Source organism: Topomyia yanbarensis, chromosome 2 (genome assembly GCF_030247195.1).
Source record: "Topomyia yanbarensis strain Yona2022 chromosome 2, ASM3024719v1, whole genome shotgun sequence".
Lineage (NCBI taxonomy): Eukaryota > Metazoa > Arthropoda > Insecta > Diptera > Culicidae > Topomyia > Topomyia yanbarensis.
In genome coordinates, this window is record NC_080671.1 from 238,382,234 (window position 1) to 238,397,712 (window position 15,479).

At 29.9% G+C, this 15,479-nt stretch overlaps 1 protein-coding gene and 1 long non-coding RNA gene across 16 annotated transcripts in view; one reads left to right on the top strand and one right to left on the bottom strand.

Annotated features, from left to right (window-relative positions):
* LOC131678358 (neuronal acetylcholine receptor subunit alpha-7) overlaps nt 1-15,479 on the bottom strand; it is a 1,795,942-nt gene that overhangs the window by 1,541,179 nt on the left and 239,284 nt on the right. The gene's annotated exons all lie outside the window — the stretch shown is intronic.
* LOC131678369 (uncharacterized) lies at nt 2,164-2,601 on the top strand. Its single transcript, XR_009303645.1, has 2 exons — nt 2,164-2,298; nt 2,474-2,601. It is a non-coding gene; the product is annotated as an uncharacterized LOC131678369 (long non-coding RNA).

The following is a 15,479-nucleotide window of genomic DNA, read 5'->3' on the forward strand; positions in this document are numbered from 1 at the left end:
CTCATCCACCAGCTCTCGATCACACGCTGCTGTAACCCTTTACCGATATTGAAAACGTGCCTGACCTGGCAGTACAGAGATATAGAACTGGTCTTTCAAAACAGTAATGAAATGTCCGAGATCCATTCAAAAAGAATTCATAAATTCAGTAGATTTGCATCCGTTGTTCCGTTTTGCGTCGAATCTTGGGAACGATGGCTTTACTTTGTTTTTGTTGACGCCTAAATTGACACATTTTGACGATTTTTTGCGTATAACATATGGCAAAGGGGCGTAATCGTACACCATGCTCCTGCACACAGTCCGTAAGATGAACGAAAAAATGGTAGTCCTCGTAAGTAGTTGAAAATAACGGTCTATATCAAACGAATATATTCATTTTATTCGTCAAACCTGGCCGGATTTTCCATGACAATACACCTCGTTTATTTCGATTGATTGTATGGTACCCGGTAAACTTGAGTTTATCTTTTGTTATACAGAATACTTACAAAAGTCACATGTTATTTGTCGTGCAATATGATAGATGTCGGCTTGTTACATTGCAATAATTATACTGATACAAATTTATCTCCGAAATAAACATACAGTTACAATACAGGTACAATGTACAACATTGGCCTTAGTAGCACGTGAAAAAATAAAACATCGATTCCCCAAAAGTAATATAAACCCTTTTCAACTTGCGGCATACACTGCAAATAATCCACACATTGAACTCAAGTGTTTAACACTTAATTTTGCCGCAACTGGCTTCACACTTAGATCTTATGTGTTAGACACTTAATAACAATCTTCTTTAAAAACTCGTTAATTCCAACAGATGCCACACTTAAGTTTCATATGCGTGGTGCTTTCAAATGAAGTGTCTGAAAAATAGTTATTGAGTGTGATACACATGGACATCAACTGTGTCAACTTAAAGATTAAATAATTTCTTATGAAAGACATGTGTGTAAATGTTATTTTCTATATGACAAGAACATTGTTTGCTTTGAATAAAAATAAAGTACACTAGATATTTCTGTTTTATTTAGACCTTTTATTTTATTTTATTATAAAAGCCAACTTAATCTACTTACAAATAACAAATTTATGGAGTAAAGTTTATTTTTCAGCTTCTGAAGACAACTTGCTGTGTAAGTTCGCCCCCTTGAAAAGCTGGATGTCTCTAGCTTAAGTTCCGCTAGCACCTCATCTTCATTCTGCAATAAAGAAAAAACAGGTCAATAATTTATAACTTTACATAATATATTACTTACCATCTAAAATTACCAGAATACGCTGCCGAAATCCTGTCTAAATATCAGTTCTGCAAGTTTTTTCACAGCCATCTCAAATTGATGTGGAAAACTGAACTTTTTAAATGTTTCTACACTTAATATTGCCGCACTTGTAAAAACCAATGGATTTAAAGAGCAAAACTTTTCTGATTTATTGCACTGACACATGAAATTGAATTGTGATGGTTATCGATTATGCCATTAAATGGTACACATACTTTTCAAGTGTAATTTTATTAAAGTGCATATGGAAAAATCTTAATTTTTCCATGTGGTTTGAAACTTAAATTTTATGGGTGGAATGTTTTCGAAAATATGGGTGAAACATGTATGATTTACTATGTTGACACTTAAAATTTTAAATGCGATGATAGTCGACCATGTCATAGGGTGGCACACTTAATTTTGAAGTGTAAATTCATTGAAGGACAAATGGAAAACTCTTGAATTTTCAGTGTGGCTTGACACTTGAATCTTATGTGTTGAAACTCTTCGAAAAAAAGTGTACATTATTTGCAGTGTAGATTTAGAATTTGACATCAATGCAAGTCAAGTCATTTGTATCAACAAACAAGCGAAACTGTGGCTAGCTGGCCATGAGATATGATTTTATCCAAAAAGCTTTCACACTGTAACAAACGGTCGATAATAGATGGTCAATTATGCTAGCAAATGTTCATAGCTTTATTTCAAAGAAATGTGATAAACGCTTACCTGTATTACTTTTTCCGAAATAAAACTTGCTCTCAAAGACCTATTTCATGTTTACATTTTACTATGATGCAATATGTGTGTTTCGCAAGATTACATATCCAATTTTGACCACAATCTAATGATTTTCACGTAGTGCTCGAAAGCCTTCTGATATGCTATAGTGTTGCCGATGGACATGTAAACAAACATGTTCTTACACAAAACTTACGGACAGGAAATTCCTGTTTCGGCACTATTTTTCAAGGAACTATAAATTAGGAAAGCTTCTAATACTTATCATAAAGGGATCAACGTATGTTGAGTGAGTTCTATTATTTAGTTACGGAGATAAATGACCCAGAGTGCTACAGTGTCAGAGAGCGCCATACTGCGGCTATCTGAACTGAGATGCGGATTTTTGGGACAGGAAATCTTCGTAACGGATAAATATTTTTATTCGCTGGTCGTTTCTAAATGTTTCTCGACTTTCATTTTAGGTATCAAAGAATAATGGAGGCAATGCATATTACCAATACATAGGAAAACGTGAAAACATACAGATGCGCTATTATCACAGATAAGATTAAAGTGGTCCGTTAAATATAGACACGCGGAGAGAAGAAAAGTCAATTTGGTTTGTTATTTTGTCTGCTAGTTTTAGAAACCTGGAGTTTCGTGTAAACATTGAGTAACTTGTAGTGTGAATTAATTCATGACTAATTCCTAAACTCGGAAATGCCTTGATCTTCATTACCGAGCCTATGTACATGTTTTGTCGATATGTTTATAATATTCGGACTTCACATTTACCAGCCATACAAAAAGAGAGGCTAGTTCTAGGGGTAGATCAGTCTCTGAATGTATAACAAATTTGCATCAAATTTGAAAAAATGCATTTCATTTCCATTTTTGCATCAACTTTGTACTCCCTCGAAGAGAAGTCTGTTCAATGAACGCCTTACGGTGGTTCACTTTGTGCAACGGTTTGTTGGATGTAGAATTAGTTTCCTGCACGGCATTGACGTCTTATTTGATGGAAAAAAATGCATCTCACTTCGTTGATTTTTAAAAAAGCATCGCAAGGGATCTGCCCCTAGGGCTAGATAGTCGCTCAAAGGCTTTGTAATTTTGAATGTGTTTAAAATTACTCGTATTTTATTTGTATCCCAAAAGTTATACAGTATATCAAATTCTTTCGATATACACTGAAATTTTCAGTATTATATCGAAAGAATTTGATTTCGATTAGTTATTATTAACGGAAAAAGAAAGTAAACAATGAGACTCAATTGTACTCAGAAGCTTTTGACAGGTTTGTCTAGATTTGTTAGTTTTTCTGCGTTCGTTTTGATTGGACGTTGTACATTTGTTGCGCCAATCGCTGAAGTTACACTAGGTTTGTTCCAGTACCAGGAGAAACTGGAAGTACTCCAGAGCAAACAGGTAGAAAATCGTTCCTGTATTCTCATCTCTTTTTTTGTAGCAAAACGGAGTAACAGGAGCGAGTATTTTTGCTCCTGTTTGCTCTGGAGCAAATTCTGTATACTGGAACAAACCTACGCAGCATGTACGGGTAATATTCATGCACATTTTATCTCGTTCTTTTCGTTTGTTTACGTCTACCACTGTACGACTGCAATTCTGAAAAAGTTTACGTTCAGCGTTCAGTTGTGTTGCTACTGCTAGTCTTAATAATCAATTTATTGTAATCTTGCCCACCAGAGATGCCAGGTACTTTTTTCAAATGTCTGCAATAATAATTTTAAAAGTCTGAGAAGAACTAAAAATGTCAGGAAAGCTAGTGTAACCAAAAGCCTTTATATTAAAAAATCTGTAAATATCTGCAACCAACCTAAAAAATCTGCAAATATCTGCAACCAAACTAAAAAATCTGCAAATATCTGCGTCATCGAAAAAATCTGCAACTTAATTTAAAAGTCTGCGAATTTGCAGCGAAATCTAGCATCTATCTCCTGTGAAATTTGGCTGACAACTTGATAGAAACAACGAAGTACTCTGGACTCAATGGGATATATATATATATATATATATATATATATATATATATATATATATATATATATATATATATATATATATATATATATATATATATATATATATATATATATATATATATATATATATATATATATATATATATATATATATATATATATATATATATATATATATATATATATATATATATATATATATATATATATATATATATATATATATATATATATATATATATATATATATATATATATATATATATATATATAAATGCATTTCATTTCCATTTTTGCATCAACTTTGTACTCCCTCGAAGAGAAGTCTGTTCAATGAACGCCTTACGGTGGTTCACTTTGTGCAACGGTTTGTTGGATGTAGAATTAGTTTCCTGCACGGCATTGACGTCTTATTTGATGGAAAAAAATGCATCTCACTTCGTTGATTTTTAAAAAAGCATCGCAAGGGATCTGCCCCTAGGGCTAGATAGTCGCTCAAAGGCTTTGTAATTTTGAATGTGTTTAAAATTACTCGTATTTTATTTGTATCCCAAAAGTTATACAGTATATCAAATTCTTTCGATATACACTGAAATTTTCAGTATTATATCGAAAGAATTTGATTTCGATTAGTTATTATTAACGGAAAAGAAAGTAAACAATGAGACTCAATTGTACTCAGAAGCTTTTGACAGGTTTGTCTAGATTTGTTAGTTTTTCTGCGTTCGTTTTGTTTGGACGTTGTACATTTGTTGCGCCAATCGCTGAAGTTACACTAGGTTTGTTCCAGTACCAGGAGAAACTGGAAGTACTCCAGAGCAAACAGGTAGAAAATCGTTCCTGTATTCTCATCTCTTTTTTTGTAGCAAAACGGAGTAACAGGAGCGAGTATTTTTGCTCCTGTTTGCTCTGGAGCAAATTCTGTATACTGGAACAAACCTACGCAGCATGTACGGGTAATATTCATGCACATTTTATCTCGTTCTTTTCGTTTGTTTACGTCTACCACTGTACGACTGCAATTCTGAAAAAGTTTACGTTCAGCGTTCAGTTGTGTTGCTACTGCTAGTCTTAATAAACAATTTATTGTAATCTTGCCCACCAGAGATGCCAGGTACTTTTTTCAAATGTCTGCAATAATAATTTTAAAAGTCTGAGAAGAACTAAAAATGTCAGGAAAGCTAGTGTAACCAAAAGCCTTTATATTAAAAAATCTGTAAATATCTGCAACCAATCTAAAACATCTGCAAATATCTGCAACCAAACTAAAAAATCTGCAAATATCTGCGTCATCGAAAAAATCTGCAACTTAATTTAAAAGTCTGCGAATTTGCAGCGAAATCTAGCATCTATCTCCTGTGAAATTTGGCTGACAACTTGATAGAAACAACGAAGTACTCTGGACTCGATGGGATATATATATATATATATATATATATATATATATGTATATATATATATATATATATATATATATATATATATATATATATATATATATATATATATATATATATATATATATATATATATATATATATATATATATATATATATATATATATATATATATATATATATATATATATATATATATATATATATATATATATATATATATATATATATATATAAATATATATATATATATATATATATATATATATAAATATATATATATATATATATATATATATATATATATATATATATATATATATATATATATATATATATATATATATATATATATATATATATATATATATATATATATATATATATATATATATATATATATATATATATATATATATATATATATATATATATATATATATATATATATATATATATATATATATATATATATATATATATATATATATAGGTGTGGCAGAACACACGGTTTGCTAATGTTGACAACCAAAAATATGTAAACAATCCAGAAGCACAACGGGTCGACGTCATAGCGTTCACACGATTCAATGGGAACCGAACGACCGGTATGACGTAAGCAAGTCGATTTATTCCGATATCACTCACACCACTCATGTAAGATTCATCTTACAAATGCCAAAGTGCCGTCTTAGCCGTACCTGTATATACTGCATTGCTCTGGACTGGAAGTATTCCGGAGCAAACAGGAAGAAAACCGTTCCTGTATGCTCTTCCTTTTTTCTTATATTAAGATTTCTGACAGCTCATTTACAACCACAGATGCAAAGTCCAACCAAAGGACCCACTGAGAAGTCCAAAAAATTGTTTCAAAATCGTTCAACACGGGTCCAACGATGGACGTTTCGTTGAACGGTTATTTGGACGATGTCTAAATTGGTCCAACGAACGTCCTTCATTGGACGATTTTGAAACCAACCGTTCTTAGAGGGGAGTTTGGTTCAACCGGTTTTGCAGTGCATTTTTTTGTTTTCCTCACGAAATAATTCGGTACCGTTTCTTTTTTACCGGGAGTAGAAAGGTCAATTGACCTTTCTATTCCCGTTAAAAAAGAAAAGGCGCTGAATTATTTCGTGATGAAAACAAAATATTTTGCACTGCAAACATCGGTTGAGGTTAGGTATTTCGTGATGAAAGCAAGACAATTTCCTTTGGTTTGATTTTGCATCTGTGGTTATAAATGAGCTGTCAGAAATCTTAATAGCTATAGCAAACCGCCCACTTTCTGCTGAGGCATGATGGCTAATGAAATTTTGATTTCGTCCGCCATGGCTAGTAAACGGCGGGCGAACATCGTAATAGCGCAGCCCGCTTTTGGGACTTGTATTTTTTTCATCGACGGCTGACATTTAGCCGTTTTCGCGATTTTTTCGGGACTTGTGTTTTTTCGGGACATAGTTTTTTTTCGATTTTTTTGTTATGGGACTTTACGGTATTTTACTGGAGATGTACAGCAGTGAATTTCGGTGGTGTTTCCTCCCGTTCTCGGGGGAGCGGATTATACTGCTAGTGCAAGTGATTTACGGATCGAGCCGAATCTCCGCAATCAAAAGTGTTTTCAATAAGAAAAGTTTCTGTTGTGCAAAATAGTGATATTCGATCATAGATGTCGATGTCGTTGTCAAATTCTACTGCATGAAAATGCTTGTTTCTTCCAAAGGTGAGCGAAGTATTATATTGATAGTAAAGTAGCCAGTAGAGCCAAGATTATTCAGATGTTGATTCGGCGAAGAAATTTCATTGTGGATTGCGTGTTGGAAAAAAGCAGTCGGTAACCACTTGCTAGTTCACGGAGTGTTGCAAACTAAATTGTATCCACTGATTATTGCATTCGTTTGTCATTTGCTTTGCTCTAAAATATTCACCTTGAGGATTTGTGATCTAGTACCCGGAAGGTGGACTGTTCCATCGCGCTGCTTCGTACATCAGCAACCCTCGATGGAGGTGCTACACGATGTATTGTGAAAATTTCTCGTTTCACGCCTTTTTGTCCGGTGAGTAATATTGCGTAGAAAGTGTTAGGTTTGTTCCAATGCCAAGAGAAACTTGAAGTACTCCGGAGGAAACAATGAGAAAATCGTTCCTGTAGTCTCTTCTTTCTCTTGATAATTATCTAGTTTAGAAAGTGAAAGATGTCCAATTTTAATGAGGTTTTTTGTCAAAAGAATGTATTTCAATCTAAATAAACCGAATCCGAGAGCGTAAATGTGAAATTTTCAACCGTAGTAAAATAAACTGAAGAAATAAGTTGTGCTTAATACAGTCTTAACAATAGCAGTTCTTTAACAAATGAGCTTACACAGCGGAGCTAGTGTGATGCGTCCTGGCCGCATACCCGAGGCGAAGGATCCGAAGCGGCGCAAAGCCGCTGAGGATCAGCCGAACGAGAAATTGATTAACCCGTTGCTGGAATTTGCACGCAAACCTGTGATCATCTCGTTTGTCCGGTTTACTTAAACATAAGGGTTATAGGTAGTTTAAAGCCAATACACCAGAATACGATGTGGGGTAGCCACATTAGTCAACCGAATACTGACTAATGTGGCTATGCCACATCACTTTCTGGTGTACGAGCTTTCAACTAACTATAGCCCTTATGTTTGAGTAAACCTGTCAAACAAGAGGATCACAGGTTTGCTTGCAATTCCAGCAACAGGTTAATCAATTCCTCGTCCGGCGGATTCTCAGTGGCTTTACGCTACTTCGGATCCTTCGCCTCGGGTATGTGACCAAGCCACATCACACTAGCTCCACTGTATAAGCTCACTTGTTTAAGCACTGTTATTGTTATGAGTGTTATTAATCACAACTTATTTTTTCAGTTTATTGAACATTGGTTAAAAATTTCACATTTCCGCTCTCGGACTCGGTTTATTCAGGCTAAAATACACCCTATTGGCAAAATCATTGAAAATGGACCTCTATCACTATAGTCACTAAACTAGACAATTACTTTTCTCTTTTTTCTTCTTCTACTAGCTAACCGGAGTAAAAAGGAGTAAGTATGTTTTGCTCCGGAGCAACTTTCGTGTACTGCAACAAACCTAATATTTTCTTTGTCCTAGTCAAGGTGAAGGGTTTCATGTACAATTGTGAAATAGTTTATCAGAATTGGCAGGAGGAAAAACTTCCTAATATTGCATAGTACTCTCCGCTTCAAGGCAAATCAAACGATAAGAAGATTTGTCACACATGTGATGAAGTATTTGTAAGTGTTAAGTAGCATCACATAATTAAGGAGAATCCAAACCTAATACATACTCATTGCCAGGTACTTATGCAAATGACTATCAGAACCAATCCCAATTATAGCGACTTCCTTAAATTCCATACTCACGTATTCTACTCAAATGCGTACATAGAAACTCGGCAAAAAATTTAAGAATCTAAAAATTTGGAAATTTTAAAATAAATAAATTTAAAAATTTGGAAATATTAAGTTTCATAAATTTAAAAATATGTGAATCTAAAAATTTACCGATTCAAAAATTTTGAGATTTGAAAATTTATTAATTGGAAAACCTAAAAATTTAGAGATGCGAAAATTTGAGGATTGGAAAAATTTACAGGTTTAGAAATTTAAAAACTTAGGAATTCAAAAATTTGGGAATTCAAAAATTTTAAAATCTTGGAATGTAAAAATTTAACTATTCAAACTTTTGAAATTATTTTTTTTTAATTTAAAAGTTTAGAAATTTAAAGATTTTAATGTTTAAAATTTCGAAACTTAAATTTTTTGAAATTTTTGAATTTAAAGGTAATTTCAAAAACAAAGATTTAAAAGTTAGGAAAAATCAAAATTGAAAAGAATTTGAGGATCAAAAAATAAAAAAATTCATGAATTTAAAAATTTTCAAGTTTAAATATTAAAAAATTGAAAAGTAAAAAAATCCAAGAATACAAAAATTTGAATTTAAAAAGTTTAAGGATACTAAAAATTAAAAAATTCAAGAATCTAAAAATTTATATATTCGAAAATTTAAAAATTTTAAGATTTAAAGATTGAGAAACCTAAAAATTTTAAAAATTTAATAGTTTAAACATCTAAAAATTTAAAAATTTAAATATTTAATAATTAAAAGATTTCAATATTAAGGAATGCAAAAATGTAGATTTAAAAACAAAAATTTAAGAAATTTGAATATCAAAATATTTTGAAATTTAAAGATTTCAATATTAAAAAAAATTCAAATTAGAATTTAAAAATTTAAGAATTAAAAGTTTAAAACATTAAAAATTCATAAATTTCAATATTTAAAAATTTAATAATTTATAATTTATAATAATTTTTAAAAGCTTCAATTTCTGATATTTCAAGCTGTTGAATTTTGGAAATTTTCAATTTATTTGCGTATTTTTGAATATTTGTATTCAGAGTTTTTAAATTTTTAAGCTCTTTGATTTTAAATTTTTGAATTTTCGTTTTTATTTTGAAAATTTTGCTTTTTCTAAATTGTTATCTCTTGAATTTTTGTACTTTTTATCAATTTGTATTTTTGTATTTCTAAATTTTTTGTTTTCTTGGACTTTTGCATTTTCGTATCTTTTATATTTTCGTAATAAATAACACATAATTGTGATTTTGTATTTGTGTACTTTACCATTTTGTATTATGGTATTCTCGCATTTTTGTAATTTTGTATTTTTGTATTTCTACATTTTTGTATGTTTGTGTTTTCGTATTTTTGCATTTTTGTATTTTGGTATTTTTATATTTTTGTATATTAGTATATTTGTATTTTTGTATTCTTGCATTTTTATATTTTTCTATTTTTGCTTTTTTGTATTTTCAAATTTTCGTATTGTTGTATTTTTGCATTATTGAATTTTTGTATTGCTGTATTTTTGTATTTGTATATTTTTGTATTTAGAATTTTTGTGTTTTGCGTTCAAGTATTTTTGGATTTCTGTATTTTTGTATTTTAATATTTTTGCATTTTTGTGTTTTAGTTTTCTGCGTTGTTGTATTTTTGAATTTTTACATTTTTGTATTTTGCATTTTTATTTCGAAGGGGGGACCCCATGAAATTTCAGAAATTTGATTCGTATTTCCTTTAATGTCCTTAAAATTCATGAAACGTCGAGATTTTATGTTACACCGAAAAAAATGTTTTTGAGAAAAATAAACTTTTTGGAACTTTGCTGATTTCGCACCTTTTTGCTTTTCTTATATAGAATTTAGACCTATTAAACGAGGCCAGCAGGGCCGAGTCTCTTATACCATTCGATTCAGTTCGAGATAGCAAAATGTCTGCGTATGTGTATATATGTGTGTGTCAAATAATTTAACTCAATTTTCTTAGAGATGGCTAAACCGATTTACATAAACTTAGTTTCAAATAAACGGTATAATGCTCCCATAAGCTGCTATATAAATTTGAGTTGATCCGACTTCCGGTTTCGGAGTTACGAATTGAAGAGTACGGTCACACAGCAAATTCCCTTATAAACTGGTAACACCATGATGCCCGAGTGATATAATACATTTTCAAATAGGTTCAACATTACTTGGATTTGCGGTTCTATATCAATAACCAATCAAAGTAGTTTTGACCACATTGCCCACCTATGACGGTTACTGATACCCCACCAAGTTCCTAAGCTAATATCCCCCTATTTTCCAGCGAACTCTTAACCGATTTTTGCAAACTTGATTTCAAATTAAAGACAATACTTCCATTGACTGCTATTGAATTTCATTCAGCCTTGATTTTTGGTTCCGGAGTTACAGTTTGGTTATTGCGGTTACAAAGGAATTTCTCATATAAACCGGTACAATCGTAACACCTCATAGTTTAAAAATCTATTGAAATGAACATCAAAATACTTCGATTCGCTGGCCTAGATTCTTGGAATATATTGTCCACTATCGATAATTCCGGAAGTCCCGGGTTCCGGACATATTTCAGAACTAAAGCCACTTCGGTGATGACTGAACCAATTTTCACTAACCTAGTCTCAAATGGAAGGCATAGTATGAAGTTGCACCCCCCATCTACCCCTCCTTCCTCTCACACCCCTTTCCAACTCTCTTACCTTCACCCCCCTCCCCCTCTCTTTGACAAACTTCACACCCGCATTCCCTTCACCCCAAATATGTTAGGTTTTTCCTAACGCATCCTCCCCTCCCACTAATTATGCCCCTACCCTTTCCCTCCACTGCGCATTTCAAAATATGTTAAAGTGAAGAGACAGCATTGAACTCGCGCTGTTAAGCTAATTAAATATTATATTTTTGTTTGTCTCAAGTGTGTCAGTGTCGACATGTTGCTCATCAGGTTCGTAGCAGTCGTGCACTCATATATACTTACCAAGTGTAATAAGAATGTAATAACCATTTCCTCAATGTTATACTGAACGTAACCAGCTTTGATAAATGCGAAAGACACAATTACACCACTAGGTGGATTAAAACAGGTTTTATTGCATTTTTGTGTTTTCCTATTTTTGTATTATTATATTTTTGTATTTTCGTACTTTTGTATTTTTAAATTTTGTATTTCTGTATTTCTACCTTTCCGAATTATTGCATTTTTGTTATTATATTTTTGCAATTTTGGATTTTTTGTCTGTATTATAACATTTTTGTGTTTTTGTATTATTGTTGCTTCATATTTTTGTATTTTTAATTTTTGTATTTTTGTATTTCGGCATTTCTGAATCATTTCAAATTTGAATTTTTATTTTCATTGTATTGTATTGTATTATGGTGAATTCCTGAAATTTTTATTCTTGAATTTTGAAATTTTTCTATATTTAATTTTTTAAATGATTGAATGTTAGAACTTTCGAATTATTGAATTTTTGAAATTTCTAATATTCTAAAATTCATGAATTTTTGAAATATTGAATTTTTGAATCTAACTTTTTGAATTCCTAAATAATTTTATGGATTTTTGAATATTTGATATTTTCATCTCTTGATTTTTTATTTATTGATCCTTTGAACTTTTGCATTTATGAATTTTTGTGTTTTTTGTATTTTTGTTTATTTGAATTTTTGTGTTTTATAGTTTTATAGTTTTATGATTTTGTGTTTTTATATTCTTGTGTTTTTGTATCTTGTATTTTTGGGTTTCAGCATGTTGAATTTTTCTATTCTTGTATTTTTTAAGTTTTGTATTTTCGTATTCGTAGTTTTGTATTTTAGAATATTCGTATTTTTGGTATTTTGTTATTTTTGTATTATTAAATTGATGTATTGTTGGATTGTTGTATTTCTGTATTTGCATTATTTTATTCTTGGATTTTTAGCATTTTTGTATTGTTGTAATCTTGTATTTTTGCATTATTGAATTTTTGTATTTTCATATTTTCGTATTTTTGCATTTCGTTTTTTTTGTGTTTCAGTATTTTTGTATTCTGGTATTTTTGCATTTTTAGTAATATCGTATTTTCGTATATTTGTATTTTCGTTTTTTTTACTCTTTTGTTTTTTGTATTTTGGTATTTTTGTGATTTAGAGTTTTTATATTTTTGTGATTTTGTATCTTTGTGTTTTTGTATGTGTTCTATTATTGCATTCTTGTATTTTTGCATTTTCTTATTTTTGTATTTTATATTTTTATGCTCTTGTATTTTTATATTTTGGTATTTTTGTGTTCTCGTATTTTTATATGATTGTGTTTTTGTATTGTTGTGTTTTTGTATTTTTGTGGTATAGTATTCTTGTATTTTTGTATTTTGCATTTTTTGTATTCTTGTATTCCTGTATTTTTGAATCTTTGTATTGTGCGTTTAACCTCTATCTGAACACGGACGGTTAAAGTATTCGTTCGGTCGAGTAGTCGCGAGAATAGTCGCTGACACTTAATTGTCAACCAGTTTGTCAAAAATTAATCGAGTCATTCACTGTCTGTGAATTGCACACAGATATAATGCATAAAGGCGTGGAATGAGTATGTTATCCTTCAGCTAACTTAACCTCAACCCCCAAGGTCCAACAACATTTAACCTCAACTGTCGCACTAACACAACCACGCATGAATTAGACTATACGAAATGAATGAAACAGCCGCCAGTGAGTGATAATTGTTTTGGTTTGACTTCTACCGCACGGGGGTGACAATACCGGCAATTATGAGAAGCATTATCAATAAAAGCATTATTCTAGGAAATAAATTATGTTCACATTAAATTTCATTGTAAGCATTTTGAAAGTATTGCTTTTTCTACAGACCTATATGTGAATTGTAATGATTCAATACCTCATACAGCGCGAAACAGCAGACACCATTCACACATCCCCTGTATTCGAACGCTTACTTTCAGCCAAATACATATTTGCTTTCAGCTTTCGAGTAAATACACAATATTTTCGTACTTTCCAATTTTCGATTTTTTTTATATTGTAGTATTTATCTATCTGTTGTATTTCTACATTTTCGTATTTTTGTGCTTTTGTGTTTCAGTATTTTTGTATTATGGTATTTTTCTATTCTTTTATTTATATTTTTGTATGGGTTTTTGTATTTCTGTATTGTTTCATTTTTGAATTTTAGTAATTTTGTATTGTTGTATTTCTGTATTTCAATAATTTTGTATTTTTAACATTTTTGTACTTTTTGTATTTTTTTATCCCTGCATTTTTATATTTTTTTGTGTTTATGGATTCTTGTATTTTTGAAATTTTTATGTTTTTAGAATTTTAGTATTTCTGTATTTTAGTATGTTTGTATTATTGTGTTTTTAAATTTCTGGATTTATATATTTTGTTTTTTTTTTCTGAAATTTGAATTTTTGAACTTAAGAATTTTTCAATATCGGATTTTTATAAATTTTCGAGGTTTTTAACTTTAAACATTATAATTTTTGAATGGTTGAATTTTCGAAATATTGAATTTTTGGTTATTGAAATTTCTAAAATTTTCATCTTCTTGAATTTTTGAATCTTTGACTTTTTGAACTTTTAAATACTGGAATTTATGATTTTTTCAATTTCTGAATATTTAGTATTCTGTTATCTTGAATTTTTGCATATATATATATATTTTTGCATTTTGTTTTTGTTGTATTTTTGTGTTTTTGCGTTACAAACGCAATTTTTACAATTTTGCAATACAATTTTTGTGTTGCGTTGAATTGCAGTTTTTAATTTTAGAACACAAGAATTTTTTAATTGCTGAATTCTTGATATTTTTTTAATATTTGAATGTTTGAATTTGATTTTCTGAATTACAGAATTTTTGAATTCTTTGCTCTTCGAATTTTGGAATTTTTAATAATTGAATATTGGAGTTATTGAATTTTTGAAACCAGAATTTTCAAATTTTTGCATGTTTTAATCATTAATTTTTCGAGTTTTTGAATTTCTGTACCTTTGAATTACCGGATCTTTGAATTTTTATTTCTTTTTCAATTTTTGGATTTTAAAAATCTTCGAATTCTTGAATTTTTGAATTTCTGAATTTTTGATGTCTTCAATTTTTGATCTTTTGAATTTGAGAATTTTGTGCTAAGAGAGGTTTTCATTTTTTTTGTACTTTTAGTGCTTTTGAATTTTAGTAATTCTGTATTTTTAATTTTTTCTTTTTGTACTTGTATTTTTATTGTGGTTTTATTAATTTGATTTGGAATTTTTGCATCTTTGTATTTTAGAACTATTGAATTTATAATACTTGAATTGCATTACATAAATTTTTGTATCATTGTGTTCCTGAATTTTTGGGTCTTACTTTTTGAACATTTCGATTTTTGAAGTTTATAATTTTTAACATTTGAATTCTTCAACTTTCCTAAATTTTTGAAGATTTGAATTTTTTAATTTTAGACATTTTTAATTATAACATTGTTTAATTTTGGAATATTCATTTTTTAATTTGTGTGGATGTTTGTTGTTGTTATTGGAATTCTCTAATCTCAAAATTTTTAAATTTTTGATTACAGATATCTTGAATTTTAGATGTTTTTAGCAAGCAATTTATATATTTTTGTTACTTCTGTCATTTATTTTCAAAAAACTATAAATTTTTCGCTCTCAACGTCTTGTATTTCTGATTTTTATAATGTACATAATTTATCCTGTTTT